Here is a 17,744-nt window from a genome sequence, read left to right as displayed (position 1 = left end):
GCGTGCTCCGGGGTCTCCCGTACATAGGAGGGCGGCGTGCTCCGGGGTCTCCCGTACATAGGAGGGCGGTGTGCTCCGGGGTCTCCCGTACATAGGAGGGCGGCGTGCTCCGGGGTCTCCTGTACATAGGAGGGCGGTGTGCTCCGGGGTCTCCCGTACATAGGAGGGCGGGGTGCTCCGGGGTCTCCCGTACATAGGAGGGCGGCGTGCTCCGGGGTCTCCCGTACATAGGAGGGCGGCGTGCTCCGGGGTCTCCTGTGCAGGAGGGCGGCGTGCTCCGGGGTCTCCCGTACATAGGAGGGCGGCGTGCTCCGGGGTCTCCCGTACACAGGAGGGCGGGGTGCTCCGGGGTCTCCCGTACATAGGAGGGCGGCGTGCTCCGGGGTCTCCCGTACATAGGAGGGCGGGGTGCTCCGGGGTCTCCCGTACATAGGAGGGCGGCGTGCTCCGGGGTCTCCCGTACATAGGAGGGCGGCGTGCTCCGGGGTCTCCTGTGCAGGAGGGCGGGGTGCTCCGGGGTCTCCCGTACATAGGAGGGCGGCGTGCTCCGGGGTCTCCTGTGCAGGAGGGCGGCGTGCTCCGGGGTCTCCGGTCGCTGTGTGACGCTTTTGCACTGTTTCCAGGCAACCGGTGAGCCAGACAGACCCCGCCCCTCGCGGTGCGTCACTCCCTCCTCCCGTTCTGCCGCGCTGGATTGTGGGACACAAACAAACTGATGCGCTGTCCTCCCCTTCGCCCCCCGCGGCTGAGCAGTGGAAGATTCCGAGCCCTGGGCCTGTATCATACACGGAGGCTGAGGCGCACCAACTATTTGGCGCCAGAGGGGGATCCGGGACGCGGAGTGAAGGCGGCGGCCGGGAGCCGTGCGTGTGGACGGCCCGCTGTCCGTGTAGGCCGGGGTCGCTGTGGGGGCTGAGGCCTGTGGCCTGTGAGGCGGAGAGCGCGCTGGACGCCTGGTGGGCCGCACGGAGATTAAACTGGCAGGTGAGGCTCCCGCGTCCGCCTCCCGCCCCGGTGTGTGTGACTCCCGCCCGGCAACGCCATCCGTACAGCTCCGCCTGCTGCCGGTACACCGGCAACCCCGAGCAGTGTGCGGACTGCTGGACGGAGAGTGCAGCCCCATCATCCCGTGCGCGGGGAGCTGCCCATCCCCCCCCCCTCCGTCGTCCCTCCGTCGTCCCCCCCCGTCCCTCCGTCATTCCCCCCCCGTCCCTCCGTCATTCCCCCCCCCGTCCCTCCGTCATCCCCCCCCCCCCCGTCCCTCCGTCATTCCCCCCCCCGTCCCCCCGTCATTCCCCCCCCCGTCCCTCCGTCATTCCCCCCCCGTCCCCCCGTCATTCCCCCCCCCGTCCCTCCGTCATTCCCCCCCCCGTCCCCCCGTCATCCCCCCCCCGTCCCTCCGTCATCCCCCCCCCGTCCCTCCGTCATCCCCCCCCCGTCCCTCCGTCATCCCCCCCCCGTCCCTCCGTCATCCCCCCCGTCCCTCCGTCATCCCCCCCCCGTCCCTCCGTCATCCCCCCCGTCCCTCCGTCATCCCCTCCGTCACCCCCCCCCCCGTCCCTCCGTCATCCCCCCCCCGTCCCTCCGTCATCCCCGTCCCTCCGTCATCCCCCCCCCCCGTCCCTCCGTCATCCCCCCCCCCCGTCCCTCCGTCATCCCCCCCCCCCCGTCCCTCCGTCATCCCCCCCCCCCCGTCCCTCCGTCATCCCCCCCCCCCGTCCCTCCGTCATCCCCCCCCCCGTCCCTCCGTCATCCCCCCCCCCGTCCCTCCGTCATCCCCCCCCCCCCCCGTCCCTCCGTCAACCCCCCCCCCCCCGTCCCTCCGTCATCCCCCCCCGTCCCTCCGTCACGTCATCCCCCCCCCCCGTCCCTCCGTCACGTCATCCCCCCCCCGTCCCTCAGTCATCCCCCCCCCCCCGTCCCTCCGTCATCCCCCCCCGTCCCTCCGTCATCCCCCCCCGTCCCTCCGTCATCCCCCCCCGTCCCTCCGTCATCCCCCCCCCGTCCCTCCGTCATCCCCCCCCGTCCCTCCGTCATCCCCCCCGTCCCTCCGTCATCCCCCCCCCCGTCCCTCCGTCATCCCCCCCCCCGTCCCTCCGTCATCCCCCCCCCCGTCCCTCCGTCATCCCCCCCCCCCGTCCCTCCGTCATCCCCCCCCCCCGTCCCTCCGTCATCCCCCCCCCGTCCCTCCGTCATCCCCCCCCCGTCCCTCCGTCATCCCCCCCCCCGTCCCTCCGTCATCCCCCCCCCCGTCCCTCCGTCATCCCCCCCCCCCGTCCCTCCGTCATCCCCCCCCCCGTCCCTCCGTCATCCCCCCCCCCCGTCCCTCCGTCATCCCCCCCCGTCCCTCCGTCATCCCCCCCGTCCCTCCGTCATCCCCCCCGTCCCTCCGTCATCCCCCCCGTCCCTCCGTCATCCCCCCCGTCCCTCCGTCATCTCCCCCCCCCCCGTCCCTCCGTCATCCCCCCCCGTCCCTCCATCACCCCCGTCGTCGTCCCCCCCCCCCCGTCTTCTCGGTCTCCCCCTCCCCCCCCCCGTCTTCTCGGTCTCCCCCTCCCCCCCCCCCGTCTTCTCGGTCTCCCCCTCCCCCCCCCCCGTCTTCTCGGTCTCCCCCTCCCCCCCCCCGTCTTCTCGGTCTCCCCCTCCCCCCCCCCCGTCTTCTCGGTCTCCCCCTCCCCCCCCCCCGTCTTCTCGGTCTCCCCCTCCCCCCCCCGTCTTCTCGGTCTCCCCCTCCCCCCCCTTCTTCTCGGTCTCCCCCCCCCCCCCCCGTCTTCTCGGTCTCCCCCTCCCCCCCCCGTCTTCTCGGTCTCCCCCTCCCCCCCCCCCCCCCCCCGTCTTCTCGGTCTCCCCCTCCCCCCCCCCCCCCGTCTTCTCGGTCTCCCCCTCCCCCCCCCCCCCCCCGTCTTCTCGGTCTCCCCCTCCCCCCCCCCCCCCGTCTTCTCGGTCTCCCCCTCCCCCCCCCCCCCCCGTCTTCTCGGTCTCCCCCTCCCCCCCCCCCCCCCCCGTCTTCTCGGTCTCCCCCTCCCCCCCCCCCCTCGTCTTCTCGGTCTCCCCCTCCCCCCCCCCCCCCCCGTCTTCTCGGTCTCCCCCTCCCCCCCCGTCTTCTCGGTCTCCCCCTCCCCCCCCCCCCCCGTCTTCTCGGTCTCCCCCTCCCCCCCCCCCCCCCCCGTCTTCTCGGTCTCCCCCTCCCCCCCCCCCGTCTTCTCGGTCTCCCCCTCCCCCCCCCCGTCTTCTCGACCCCCCCCCCCCCGTCTTCTCGGTCTCCCCTTCCCCTCGGTTTTCCACCCCCTTTTTGGTGTCAGCCTCGCCCTCCCTTGATTTTTGGCCTCCCCCACCCCCTTGGTCTTGCTCTTTTAATGCAGTGAATTTGCCAGAAACCTTCCGCATTCTGCCTTTATCTGCACACTGTGTCTGCGCTGTGTGATGATCACGCGTCCCTTTTTGTGCCCTTTTCTTGTCGTGTCTGCGCTGTGTGACGCTTTTCAGCAGCAGACGGTCCTTTCCCGTTATAGCGGAAGAATCGGGAGCGTCTGTTAAGCAGTTTTCCTGTGATCCAAAGACCCCGAGACACGAACCATCCAGGAGCGTCCTATGGAGCGTGCGCTCAGCTATCTGGGGTCTGCAGAGCGCGGTGGTGGGGGGCTGCTGCTGTGTGGGCCGTGGTATAATGAACTTCATCAGGCCCCTCGCTTGGTTTGCAGGGTCTGTACATGGCACAAGATGACCTGTGTGTATGAGAAGCGAGTGCTGTGATGGTCACTATACGGGGGCGCTCCTGCTCGGGGTCCGGCCGCTGTACTGCCCCTCCCCCGCACATCGTGCATTCGGATTATTAGGAATATTTCTAATCTCTTCGCTGGTTTTTGTTTACTCCAATGTGAATATCTGAACACAACTTGCCCAGAAGTGCGGCTCCCCCCGACCACTGCAGCGTGTGCGGCTCCCCCCGACCACTGCAGCGTGTGCGGCTCCCCCCGACCACTGCAGCGTGTGCGGCTCCCCCCGACCACTGCAGCGTGTGCGGCTCCCCCCGACCACTGCAGCGTGTGCGGCTCCCCCCGACCACTGCAGCGTGTGCGGCTCCCCCCGACCACTGCAGCGTGTGCGGCTCCCCCCGACCACTGCAGCGTGTGCGGCTCCCCCCGACCACTGCAGCGTGTGCGGCTCCCCCCGACCACTGCAGCGTGTGCGGCTCCCCCCGACCGCTGCAGCGTGTGCGGCTCCCCCCGACCGCTGCAGCGTGTGCGGCTCCCCCCCGACCGCTGCAGCGTGTGCGGCTCCCCCCGACCGCTGCAGCGTGTGCGGCTCCCCCCGACCGCTGCAGCGTGTGCGGCTCCCCCCGACCGCTGCAGCGTGTGCGGCTCCCCCCGACCGCTGCAGCGTGTGCGGCTCCCCCCGACCGCTGCAGCGTGTGCGGCTCCCCCCGACCGCTGCAGCGTGTGCGGCTCCCCCCGACCGCTGCAGCGTGTGCGGCTCCCCCCGACCGCTGCAGCGTGTGCGGCTCCCCCCGACCGCTGCAGCGTGTGCGGCTCCCCCCGACCGCTGCAGCGTGTGCGGCTCCCCCCGACCGCTGCAGCGTGTGCGGCTCCCCCCCGACCGCTGCAGCGTGTGCGGCTCCCCCCGACCGCTGCAGCGTGTGCGGCTCCCCCCGACCGCTGCAGCGTGTGCGGCTCCCCCCGACCGCTGCAGCGTGTGCGGCTCCCCCCGACCGCTGCAGCGTGTGCCGCTCCCCCCGACCCCTGCAGCGTGTGCCGCTCCCCCCGACCACTGCAGCGTGTGCCGCTCCCCCCGACCATTCACCCCTTCACGACCAGCCTCTCTGCTACTGATTACATCCCCTCTGGCTGTTATGACCTGCTGCGCGTGGGACATATTAGGCTACATGCGCACGCTGCGGTTTTGCTGCGATTTTTGGTGCAGTTTTGTTGTCAGAACTTTCTGACATTTGACTTCCCAGCAAAGTCTATGAGAAGTCAGATTTGCTGCGCACATTGCAGGTTATTTGTGACAAAAGATGCCGCGCATTCATTCTTCCTTCGATTCTTGCCAACATTTGTCACAAAAACGCAGCAAAAACGCATGTTGTGAAAAATGCACCGAAAACGCACCTACAATTCCAAGCATTTTTTGTGCCATTTCCAGGCGCTCTCTGACAAGGGGCAGTTTTGGCTGCAGTTTGTGAACACAGAAAGATGCAGCGTGCGCACGTAGCCTTACTGTCAGAGCCCGCCGCACATTCAGCAGATGCTGAACTATAATATTTACTCACTTATATGGCGCTATTAATTCCACAGCGCTTTACATACGTCAGTATCACTGTCCCCATTGGGGCTCACAATCTAAGGTCCGTGTCACTATGTCTGTGGAGTATCGGAGGAACCAGACACCCCAGAAGAGACCCACCTAACACGGGGAGAACATACAAACTCCTGCAGATGTCGTCCTTGGTGGGATTTGAACCCAGGAGCCCAGCGCTGTAAGACTGCAGTGCTAACCACTGAGCCACCACACGACTGCAGTGCTAGCCGCTGAGCCACCACACGACTGCAGTGCTAGCCACTGAGCCACCTCACGACTGCAGTGCTAGCCGCTGAGCCACCAACACGACTGCAGTGCTAGCCGCTGAGCCACCACACGACTGCAGTGCTAGCCGCTGAGCCACCACACGACTGCAGTGCTAGCCGCTGAGACACCACACGACTGCAGTGCTAGCCGCTGAGCCACCACACGACTGCAGTGCTAGCCGCTGAGCCACCACACGACTGCAGTGCTAGCCGCTGAGCCACCACACGACTGCAGTGCTAGCCGCTGAGCCACCACACGACTGCAGTGCTAGCCGCTGAGCCACCACACGACTGCAGTGCTAGCCGCTGAGCCACCACACGACTGCAGTGCTAGCCGCTGAGCCACCACACGACTGCAGTGCTAGCCGCTGAGCCACCGCACGACTGCAGTGCTAGCCGCTGAGCCACCGCACGACTGCAGTGCTAGCCGCTGAGCCACCGCACGACTGCAGTGCTAGCCGCTGAGCCACCGCACGACTGCAGTGCTAGCCGCTGAGCCACCGCACGACTGCAGTGCTAGCCGCTGAGCCACCGCACGACTGCAGTGCTAGCCGCTGAGCCACCGCACGACTGCAGTGCTAGCCGCTAAGCCACCGCACGACTGCAGTGCTAGCCGCTGAGCCACCGCACGACTGCAGTGCTAGCCGCTGAGCCACCGCACGACTGCAGTGCTAGCCGCTGAGCCACCGCACGACTGCAGTGCTAGCCGCTGAGCCACCGCACGACTGCAGTGCTAGCCGCTGAGCCACCGCACGACTGCAGTGCTAGCCGCTGAGCCACCGCACGACTGCAGTGCTAGCCGCTGAGCCACCGCACGACTGCAGTGCTAGCCGCTGAGCCACCGCACGACTGCAGTGCTAGCCGCTGAGCCACCGCACGACTGCAGTGCTAGCCGCTGAGCCACCGCACGACTGCAGTGCTAGCCGCTGAGCCACCGCACGACTGCAGTGCTAGCCGCTGAGCCACCGCACGACTGCAGTGCTAGCCGCTGAGCCACCGCACGACTGCAGTGCTAGCCGCTGAGCCACCGCACGACTGCAGTGCTAGCCGCTGAGCCACCACACGACTGCAGTGCTAGCCGCTGAGCCACCGCACGACTGCAGTGCTAGCCGCTGAGCCACCGCACGACTGCAGTGCTAGCCGCTGAGCCACCGCACGACTGCAGTGCTAGCCGCTGAGCCACCGCACGACTGCAGTGCTAGCCGCTGAGCCACCGCACGACTGCAGTGCTAGCCGCTGAGCCACCGCACGACTGCAGTGCTAGCCGCTGAGCCACCGCACGACTGCAGTGCTAGCCGCTGAGCCACCGCACGACTGCAGTGCTAGCCGCTGAGCCACCGCACGACTGCAGTGCTAGCCGCTGAGCCACCGCACGACTGCAGTGCTAGCCGCTGAGCCACCGCACGACTGCAGTGCTAGCCGCTGAGCCACCGCACGACTGCAGTGCTAGCCGCTGAGCCACCGCACGACTGCAGTGCTAGCCGCTGAGCCACCGCACGACTGCAGTGCTAGCCGCTGAGCCACCGCACGACTGCAGTGCTAGCCGCTGAGCCACCGCACGACTGCAGTGCTAGCCGCTGAGCCACCGCACGACTGCAGTGCTAGCCGCTGAGCCACCGCACGACTGCAGTGCTAGCCGCTGAGCCACCGCACGACTGCAGTGCTAGCCGCTGAGCCACCGCACGACTGCAGTGCTAGCCGCTGAGCCACCGCACGACTGCAGTGCTAGCCGCTGAGCCACCGCACGACTGCAGTGCTAGCCGCTGAGCCACCGCACGACTGCAGTGCTAGCCGCTGAGCCACCGCACGACTGCAGTGCTAGCCGCTGAGCCACCGCACGACTGCAGTGCTAGCCGCTGAGCCACCGCACGACTGCAGTGCTAGCCGCTGAGCCACCGCACGACTGCAGTGCTAGCCGCTGAGCCACCGCACGACTGCAGTGCTAGCCGCTGAGCCACCGCACGACTGCAGTGCTAGCCGCTGAGCCACCACACTATTATTTTCTGCAAAGTCATAAGTTTACATACACTGAGTACTGTGCCTTTAAATAATGAAACCACCCATATGATGTCATGTGTTTAGAAGTTTCTGATAGGTTTATTGGCAACATCTGAGTTAGAGACACACCTGTGGATGTATTTTATTACACACCTGAAATACACGGCTTCTTTGTGTAGCATCATGGGAAAGACAAAAGAAATCAGCCAAGATCACAGGAAGAGAATTGTGGACTTGCACAAGTTTTTTTTCATCCTTGGGTGCAATTTCCAGATACCTGAAGATGCCTCGTTCATCTGTACAAACAATTATACGCAAGTACAAACAAGATGGGAATGTCCAGCCATCATACCGCAGGAAGGAGACAGGTTCTGTGTACTAGAGATGAACATGCTTTGGTCAGACATGTGCACATCAACACAAGAACAGAAGCAAAAGACCTTGTGAAGATGCTGGCGGAGGCTGGTAACATTGTGTCATTATCCACAGTGAAAAAAGTACCATATCAATATGGGCTGAAAGGCCACTCTGCCAGGAAGACGCCATTACTCCAGAAGACACAGGAAAAAAACAGATTAATGTTTGCAAATGCACACAGAAACAAAGAGCTTAATTTCTGGAGACGTCCTGGGGTCTGACGAAGCTAAAACTTAACTGTTCGCCCATAATGACCATCGTTACGTTTGGAGGAAAAAGGGAGAAGCTTTGAAGCCTAAGAACACCATCCCAACTGTGACACACGGGGGCAGCATTATGTTGTGGGGTTGTTTTGCTTCAGGAGGGACTGGTGACTTCACAAAATAGATGGCATCATGAGCAGAGAAGATTATGTGGCAATACTGAAGAACATCTCAAGACATCAGCCAGGAACTTAAAGCTTGGCCGGAAATGGGTCTTCCAAATGGAAAATACCCGGAAGCTACTGCCAAACTGGTTACATAGTGGCTTAAGGATAACAAGGTCAATGTTTTGGCGTGGCCATCACATACCCTGATCTCAATCCTATTGAAAATTTATGGGCAAAGCTGAAAAGGCCGGAGCGAGCGGCGACCTCCAAACATGGCTCAGCTACACCAGATCTGTCAGGAGGAATCGGCCCAAATTTCACCAACTATTGTGAGAAGCTTCTGGAAGGATCTACAACGTTTCCCCCAAGTCACACAGTGTAAGGGCAATGCCACCAAATACTAATGACCTGGAGGGGAAATTTAATTGAAAAACCTGCAGATGTGTCTGTATAGAGAGCGGAGGGAAACTAAAGGCCCCGTTACACGCTCCGATTTATCTGACGATATGTCGTCGGGGTCATGGTTTTCGTGACGCACTTCCATCGTCGTTAGTGACGTCGTTGCGTGTGACACCTATGAGCGACTCCGAACGATTGCAAAAATAGCGAAAATCGTTGACACGTCGTTCATTTTCAAAATATTGTTCATCGTTTGGAACGCAGCAGACATATTGCTACGCTTGACACCCTGCAAACGACAAACATCGTTAATGCGTCCATCAGCGACGCGGGCGTGTCGTTACGAGCAATGCTCCACGCCTCCTCCACTCTGATTGGTGGTACCAACTGTGTTCTGATTTGGCAGGCATGATAAGGCGGACACAAATCATAGGAAATTCTGATGGTATGGAAGTTGGGGCGTGGAGAGGGCGAGGCAAGCACACGCCATGTTGTATGCTATGGACAATTATACGCCTCTGTCGTTGCCGGAATCGTTGGGAGGAATGCTGTGTGACGGTGTCCACACCACCGCCTTGGTCAAACAATATATCGCTGAACGATGTAGCATCGTTTGTGAGATGGGTACGTGTGACCGCTACAAAACGATCTATGAGTGATCTCGGCAAATCGTGGCAACGATCTGGGCGTGTCACATGCTAGCGAGATCGTTGTGTGTAAAGCGGCTTTAAGGGTTTACATTGTATGAGGGAGTCGGAGGTTTTGCTTACCGACTTCGCAGCCCTGCTCTTGGGTCAGCAGAGGTGACTTCTTGGAGTTCGGCCATGGAGACCGGCTGTGTTATCTCACTGTGCAGACTGAGACAATCTGCAGTTACTGGAAGGTTTGAGCACTGGCCCCCAAAGGAATCTGGTGTCGGCCTGCTCTTCCTGCCCTGCCCGGATATTGTAGCTGGTTGCGGCATTCTTTTTCTGCCACGTACAGGTGTTGTCTCCACTGGCTGCTGCCTTGTTCAGGTAGTGTAGCCGGTGACGGGCTCCTCTTTCTACCCCTTTCAGGTAGTGTAGCCAGTGACGGGCTCCTCTTTCTACCCCTTTCAGGTAGTGTAGCCGGTGACTGGCTCCTCTTTATTCCCCTTTCAGGTAGTGTAGCCGGTGACTGGCTCCTCTTTCTTCCCCTTTCAGGTAGTGCAGCCGGTGACTGGCTCCTCTTTCTTCCCCTTTCAGGTAGTGTAGCCGGTGACTGGCTCCTCTTTCTTCCCCTTTCAGGTAGTGTAGCCGGTGACTGGCTCCTCTTTCTTCCCCTTTCAGGTAGTGTAGCCGGTGACTGGCTCCTCTTTCTACCCCTTTCAGGTAGTGTAGCCGGTGACTGGCTCCTCTTTCTTCCCCTTTCAGGTAGTGTAGCCGGTGACTGGCTCCTCTTTCTTCCCCTTTCAGGTAGTGTAGCCGGTGACTGGCTCCTCTTTCTTCCCCTTTCAGGTAGTGTAGCCGGTGACTGGCTCCTCTTTCTTCCCCTTTCAGGTAGTGTAGCCGGTGACTGGCTCCTCTTTCTACCCCTTTCAGGTAGTGTAGCCGGTGACTGGCTCCTCTTTCTTCCCCTTTCAGGTAGTGTAGCCGGTGACTGGCTCCTCTTTCTTCCCCTTTCAGGTAGTGTAGCCGGTGACTGGCTCCTCTTTCTTCCCCTTTCAGGTAGTGTAGCCGGTGACTGGCTCCTCTTTCTACCCCTTTCAGGTAGTGTAGCCGGTGACTGGCTCATCTTTCTACCCCTTTCAGGTAGTGTAGCCGGTGACTGGCTCATCTTTCTACCCCTTTCAGGTAGTGTAGCCGGTGACTGGCTCCTCTTTCTACCCCTTTCAGGTAGTGTAGGTGGTGATGGCCTCCTCTTTCTACCCCTTTCAGGTAGTGTAGGTGGTGATGGCCTCCTCTTTCTTCCCCTTTCAGGTAGTGTAGCCGGTGACGGCCTCCTCTTTCTACCCCTTTCAGGTAGTGTAGCCAGTGACGGCCTCCTTTCTACCCCTTTCAGGTAGTGTAGCCGGTGACTGCCTCCCCTTTCTACCCCTTTTCAGGTAGTGTAGCTTGTGACTGCCTCCTCTTTCTACCCCTTTCAGGTAGTGTAGCTGGTGATGGCCTCCTCTTTCTTCCCCTTTCAGGTAGTGTAGCCAGTGACGGCCTCCCCTTTCTACCCCTTTCAGGTAGTGTAGCCAGTGACGAGCTCCTCTTTCTACCCCTTTCAGGTAGTGTAGCCGGTGACTGCCTCCCCTTTCAGGTAGTGTAGCCGGTGACTGCCTCCCCTTTCTACCCCTTTCAGGTAGTGTAGCCGGTGACGGCCTCCTCTTTCTTCCCCTTTCTGGTAGTGTAGCCAGTGACGGCCTCCCCTTTCTACCCTTTTCATGTAGTGTAGCCGGTGACGGCCTCCTCTTTCTACCCCTTTCAGGTAGTGTAGCCGGTGATGGCCTCCCCTTTCTACCCTTTTCAGGTAGTGTAGCCGGTGATGGCCTCCCCTTTCTACCCTTTTCAGGTAGTGTAGCCGGTGATGGCCTCCCCTTTCTACCCTTTTCAGGTAGTGTAGCCGGTGATGGCCTCCCCTTTCTACCCCTTTCAGGTAGTGTAGCCAGTGACTGGCTCCCCTTTCTACCCCTTTCAGGTAGTGTAGCCGGTGGTGGCCTCCCCTTTCTACCCCTTTCAGGTAGTGTAGCCGGTGACCGGGCTCCTCTTTCTACCCTTTCAGGTAGTATAGCCGGTGACTGCCTCCCCTTTCTACCCCTTTCAGGTAGTGTAGCCGGTGACTGCCTCCCTTTTCAGGTAGTGTAGCCGGTGACGGCCTCCCCTTTCTACCCTTTCAGGTAGTGTAGCCGGTGACTGCCTCCCCTTTCTACCCCTTTCAGGTAGTGTAGCCGGTGACGGCCTCCCCTTTCTACCCCTTTCAGGTAGTGTAGCCGGTGACGGCCTCCCCTTTCTACCCCTTTCAGGTAGTGTAGCCGGTGACGGCTTCCCCTTTCTACCCCTTTCAGGTAGTGTAGCCGGTGACGGCCTCCCCTTTCTACCCCTTTCAGGTAGTGTAGCCGCTGACGGCCTCCCCTTTCTACCCCTTTCAGGTAGTGTAGCCGGTGACGGCCTCCCCTTTCTACCCCTTTCAGGTAGTGTAGCCGGTGACTGCCTCCCCTTTCTACCCCTTTCAGGTAGTGTAGCCGGTGACGGCCTCCCCTTTCTACCCCTTTCAGGTAGTGTAGCCGGTGACGGCCTCCCCTTTCTACCCCTTTCAGGTAGTGTAGCCGGTGACGGCCTCCTCTTTCTACCCCTTCCAGGTAGTGTAGCCGGTGACGGCCTCCCCTTTCTACCCCTTTCAGGTAGTGTAGCCGGTGACTGCCCCCCCTTTCTACCCCTTTCAGGTAGTGTAGCCGGTGACTGCCCCCCCTTTCTACCCCTTTCAGGTAGTGTAGCCGGTGATGGCCTCCCCTTTCTACCCCTTTCAGGTAGTGTAGCCGGTGGTGGCATCCCCTTTCTACCCCTTTCAGGTAGTGTAGCCGGTGACTGCCCCCCCTTTCTACCCCTTTCAGGTAGTGTAGCCGGTGATGGCCTCCCCTTTCTACCCCTTTCAGGTAGTGTAGCCAGTGACCGGGCTCCTCTTTCTACCCTTTCAGGTAGTGTAGCCGGTGATGGCCTCCCCTTTCTACCCCTTTCAGGTACTGTAGCCGGTGACTGCCTCCCCTTTCTACCCCTTTCAGGTAGTGTAGCCGGTGACTGCCTCCCCTTTCTACCCCTTTCAGGTAGTGTAGCCGGTGACGGCCTCCTCTTTCTTCCCCTTTCAGGTAGTGTAGCCAGTGACGGCCTCCCCTTTCTACCCCTTTCAGGTAGTGTAGCCAGTGACGGCCTCCTCTTTCTACCCCTTTCAGGTAGTGTAGCCGGTGACTGCCTCCCCTTTCTACCCCTTTCAGGTAGTGTAGCCGGTGACTGCCCCCCCTTTCTACCCCTTTCAGGTAGTGTAGCCGGTGACTGCCCCCCCTTTCTACCCCTTTCAGGTAGTGTAGCCGGTGACGGCCTCCCCTTTCTACCCCTTTCAGGTAGTGTAGCCGGTGACTGCCCCCCCTTTCTACCCCTTTCAGGTAGTGTAGCCGGTGACTGCCCCCCCTTTCTACCCCTTTCAGGTAGTGTAGCCGGTGATGGCCTCCCCTTTCTACCCCTTTCAGGTAGTGTAGCCAGTGACCGGGCTCCTCTTTCTACCCTTTCAGGTAGTGTAGCCGGTGATGGCCTCCCCTTTCTACCCCTTTCAGGTACTGTAGCCGGTGACTGCCTCCCTTTTCAGGTAGTGTAGCCGGTGACTGCCTCCCCTTTCTACCCCTTTCAGGTAGTGTAGCCGGTGACGGCCTCCCCTTTCTACCCCTTTCAGGTAGTGTAGCCGGTGACTGCCTCCCTTTTCAGGTAGTGTAGCCGGTGACTGCCTCCCCTTTCTACCCCTTTCAGGTAGTGTAGCCGGTGACTGCCTCCCCTTTCTACCCCTTTCAGGTAGTGTAGCCGGTGACTGCCTCCCCTTTCTACCCCTTTCAGGTAGTGTAGCCGGTGACGGCCTCCTCTTTCTACCCCTTTCAGGTAGTGTAGCCGGTGACTGCCTCCCTTTTCAGGTAGTGTAGCCGGTGACGGCCTCCCCTTTCTACCCTTTCAGGTAGTGTAGCCGGTGACTGCCTCCCCTTTCTACCCCTTTCAGGTAGTGTAGCCGGTGACGGCCTCCCCTTTCTACCCCTTTCAGGTAGTGTAGCCGGTGACGGCCTCCCCTTTCTACCCCTTTCAGGTAGTGTAGCCGGTGACTGCCTCCCCTTTCTACCCCTTTCAGGTAGTGTAGCCGGTGACGGCCTCCCCTTTCTACCCCTTTCAGGTAGTGTAGCCGGTGACGGCCTCCCCTTTCTACCCCTTTCAGGTAGTGTAGCCGGTGACTGCCTCCCCTTTCTACCCCTTTCAGGTAGTGTAGCCGGTGACGGCCTCCCCTTTCTACCCCTTTCAGGTAGTGTAGCCGGTGACGGCCTCCCCTTTCTACCCCTTTCAGGTAGTGTAGCCGGTGACTGCCTCCCCTTTCTACCCCTTTCAGGTAGTGTAGCCGGTGGTGGCCTCCCCTTTCTACCCCTTTCAGGTAGTGTAGCCGGTGACTGCCTCCCCTTTCTACCCCTTTCAGGTAGTGTAGCCGGTGACGGCCTCCCCTTTCTACCCCTTTCAGGTAGTGTAGCCGGTGACGGCCTCCCCTTTCTACCCCTTTCAGGTAGTGTAGCCGGTGACTGGCCTCCTACTTTTTTTTTTTTTTTTTTCTTTTTTAATGTCCAGGTAGAGCCCGGCACCATCCTATCCTGTGCGCTTGTGGCGGCCCGATGCGGTCCCGTCCTGCGCACTTCTGGCGGCCCGGCACCCTCCTATCCTGCACACTGGTCGCACAGTACTCTGATCAGAATTGACCCGTTGGTTGTGTACACAGTGTTTTATAGACGCCGGCTATTCGCTGAGCCTTTACTATAGGAAGACCCTGCGGAGGAAATGGTGGCGGAATTTTTTTCTTTTCTAACATATTGGAGCCACCTGAAGAATGGACGGGTGACGCGTGATATTGGAGCGTTCCTGAGGAACGGACGGGTGACGCGTGATATTGGAGCGTTCCTGAGGAACGGACGGGTGACGCGTGATATTGGAGCGTTCCTGAGGAACGGACGGGTGACGCGTGATATTGGAGCGTTCCTGAGGAACGGACGGGTGACGCGTGATATTGGAGCGTTCCTGAGGAACGGACGGGTGACGCGTGATATTGGAGCGTTCCTGAGGAACGGACGGGTGACGCGTGATATTGGAGCGTTCCTGAGGAACGGACGGGTGACGCGTGATATTGGAGCGTTCCTGAGGAACGGACGGGTGACGCGTGATATTGGAGCGTTCCTGAGGAACGGACGGGTGACGCGTGATATTGGAGCGTTCCTGAGGAACGGACGGGTGACGCTTGATATTGGAGCGTTCCTGAGGAACGGACGGGTCACTTCAGCACTGATGGTGCGGGCAAGAGTCGCTCTTACATTGCAGTCACTTCTGGTCAATGTTGTTTGTACTGCTGCCAAGCAGAAATGGACGCCGTGTGCACACCCCCCTTCCCCCTCCCCCCCCTTCCCCGAGGACCATCCACAAATTTGTTTCCTCTATTTAGCGACCTTTGGTGTGATATGGATCCCAACTGAAAGCCTGAGATCTCTCACAATGCATTGCAGCTGTTGGATCGCCTTAAATCAATGCTCCTTGTACTTTACCTTTGTATACCTTGCGGTGCGGCCCCCGTCCTCCTCACCCCTTGGTAGACCTTAAGGTGCAGCCCCCATCCTCCTCACCCCTCGGTAGACCTTGCGGTGCGTCCCCCATCCTCACGCCTCGGTAGACCTTGCGGTGCGGTCCCCATCCTCCTCACGCCTCGGTAGACCTTGCGGTGCGGTCCCCATCCTCCTCACCCCTCGGTAGACCTTGCGGTGCGTCCCCCATCCTCTTCACCCTTCGCTAGACCTTGCGGTGCGTCCCCCATCCTCCTCACCCCTCGGTAGACCTTGCGGTGCGGTCCCGTCGTCCTCACCCCTCGGTAGACCTTGCGGTGCGGTCCCGTCGTCCTCACCCCTCGGTAGACCTTGCGGTGCGGTCCTGTCGTCCTCACCCCTCGGTAGACCTTGCGGTGCGGCCCCGTCCTCCTCACCCCTCGGTAGACCTTGAGGTGCTGCCCCGTCCTCCTCACCCCTCGGTAGACCTTGCGGTGCGTCCCCCGTCCTCTTCACCCTTCGCTAGACCTTGCGGTGCGGTCCCCATCCTCCTCACCCCTCGGTAGACCTTGCGGTGCGTCCCCCATCCTCTTCACCCTTCGCTAGACCTTGCGGTGCGTCCCCCATCCTCCTCACCCCTCGGTAGATCGAGGTGCGGTCCCCATCCTCCTCACCCCTCGGTAGACCTTGCGGTGCGGTCCCCATCCTCCTCACCCCTCGGTAGACCTTGCGGTGCGGCCCCGTCCTCCTCACCCCTCGGTAGACCTTGCGGTGTGGCCCCGTCCTCCTCACCCCTCGGTAGACCTTGCGGTGCGGCCCCGTCCTCCTCACCCCTCGGTAGACCTTGCGGTGCGGTCCCCATCCTCCTCACCCCTTGGTAGACCTTGCGGTGCGGCCCAGTCCTCCTCACCCCTCGGTAGACCTTGCGGTGCGGCCCCGTCCTCCTCACCCCTCGGTAGACCTTGCGGTGTGGCCCCGTCCTCCTCACCCCTCGGTAGACCTTGCGGTGCGGCCCCGTCCTCCTCACCCCTCGGTAGACCTTGCGGTGCGGTCCCCATCCTCCTCACCCCTCGGTAGACCTTGCGGTGCGTCCCCCATCCTCTTCACCCTTCGCTAGACCTTGCGGTGCGGTCCCCATCCTCCTCACCCCTCGGTAGACCTTGCGGTGCGTCCCCCATCCTCTTCACCCTTCGCTAGACCTTGCGGTGCGTCCCCCATCCTCCTCACCCCTCGGTAGATCGAGGTGCGGTCCTTATCCTCCTCACCCCTCGGTAGACCTTGCGGTGCGGCCCCGTCCTCCTCACCCCTCGGTAGATCTTGTGGTGCGGCCCCGTCCTCCTCACCCCTCGGTAGACCTTGTGGTGCGGCCCCGTCCTCCTCACCCCTCGGTAGATCTTGAGGTGCGGCCCCGTCCTCCTCACCCCTCGGTAGACCTTGCGGTGCGGCCCCCATCCTCCTCACCCCTCGGTAGACCTTGCGGTGCGGTCCCCATCCTCCTCACCCCTCGGTAGACCTTGCGGTGCGTCCCCCATCCTCCTCACCCCTCGGTAGACCTTGCGGTGCGTCCCCCATCCTCCTCACCCCTCGGTAGACCTTGCGGTGCGTCCCCCATCCTCCTCACCCCTCGGTAGACCTTGCGGTGCGGCCCCGTCCTCCTCACCCCTCGGTAGACCTTGCGGTGCGGCCCCGTCCTCCTCACCCCTCGGTAGACCTTGCGGTGCGGCCCCGTCCTCCTCACCCCTCGGTAGACCTTGCGGTGCGGCCCCGTCCTCCTCACCCCTCGGTAGACCTTGCGGTGCGGCCCCGTCCTCCTCACCCCTCGGTAGACCTTTCGGTGCGGCCCCGTCCTCCTCACCCCTCGGTAGACCTTGCGGTGCGGCCCCGTCCTCCTCACCCCTCGGTAGACCTTGCGGTGCGGCCCCGTCCTCCTCACCCCTCGGTAGACCTTTCGGTGCGGCCCCGTCCTCCTCACCCCTCGGTAGACCTTGCGGTGCGGCCCCGTCCTCCTCACCCCTCGGTAGACCTTGCGGTGCGGCCCCGTCCTCCTCACCCCTCGGTAGACCTTGCGGTGCGGCCCCGTCCTCCTCACCCCTCGGTAGACCTTGCGGTGCGGCCCCGTCCTCCTCACCCCTCGGTAGATCTTGAGGTGCGGCCCCGTCCTCCTCACCCCTTGGTAGACCTTGCGGTGCGGCCCCGTCCTCCTCACCCCTCGGTAGACCTTGCGGTGCGGCCCCGTCCTCCTCACCCCTCGGTAGATCTTGAGGTGCGGCCCCGTCCTCCTCACCCCTTGGTAGACCTTGCGGTGCGGCCCCGTCCTCCTCACCCCTTGGTAGACCTTGCGGTGCGGCCCCGTCCTCCTCACCCCTCGGTAGACCTTGCGGTGCGGCCCCGTCCTCCTCACCTCTCGGTATATCGTGCTTCTGTCCTCACTCCCAGTATATGGGATGTAACGAGCTCCTGCCAGCAATCATGTGGATGAGACCTTGAGGCGCCGTTTCTTGGAAGGTGCCAGAACTTCTTAACCAGTGTTTTCGGGCATGTGTGAGCCCCCTGAGCTTCCTGGGGGCATCTCCTGGCCCCCGATGCTATAGTTTTATTTTCCTGGCTCTCGCGGTGATCACACATCGGCAGCAGCCGCCATTTGTCCTGGGGCAGTGGAATGTGAGTTCCTGGGCCCGTCCCCTCTGATGGCTGCCGGCGCCTGCACTTGTGCCACATATGGATGAGGGGG

At 62.0% G+C, this 17,744-nt stretch overlaps 1 protein-coding gene across 2 annotated transcripts in view; it reads left to right on the top strand.

Annotated features, from left to right (window-relative positions):
- The first annotated feature begins 682 nt into the window (after positions 1-682).
- Positions 683-17,744, top strand: part of ZBTB44 (zinc finger and BTB domain containing 44) — a 33,707-nt gene continuing 16,645 nt past the window's right edge. For both annotated transcript variants that reach the window (XM_075328179.1, XM_075328180.1), the window contains exon 1: positions 683-984. The gene's annotated coding sequence lies outside the window, so the exon portion shown is untranslated. The remainder of the gene's footprint in view (positions 985-17,744) is intronic.

Source organism: Anomaloglossus baeobatrachus, chromosome 11 (assembly GCF_048569485.1).
Source record: "Anomaloglossus baeobatrachus isolate aAnoBae1 chromosome 11, aAnoBae1.hap1, whole genome shotgun sequence".
NCBI lineage: Eukaryota > Metazoa > Chordata > Amphibia > Anura > Aromobatidae > Anomaloglossus > Anomaloglossus baeobatrachus.
The sequence above is the reverse complement of the archived record's forward strand: the minus strand, read 5'-3'. Positions and strand labels throughout refer to the sequence as shown.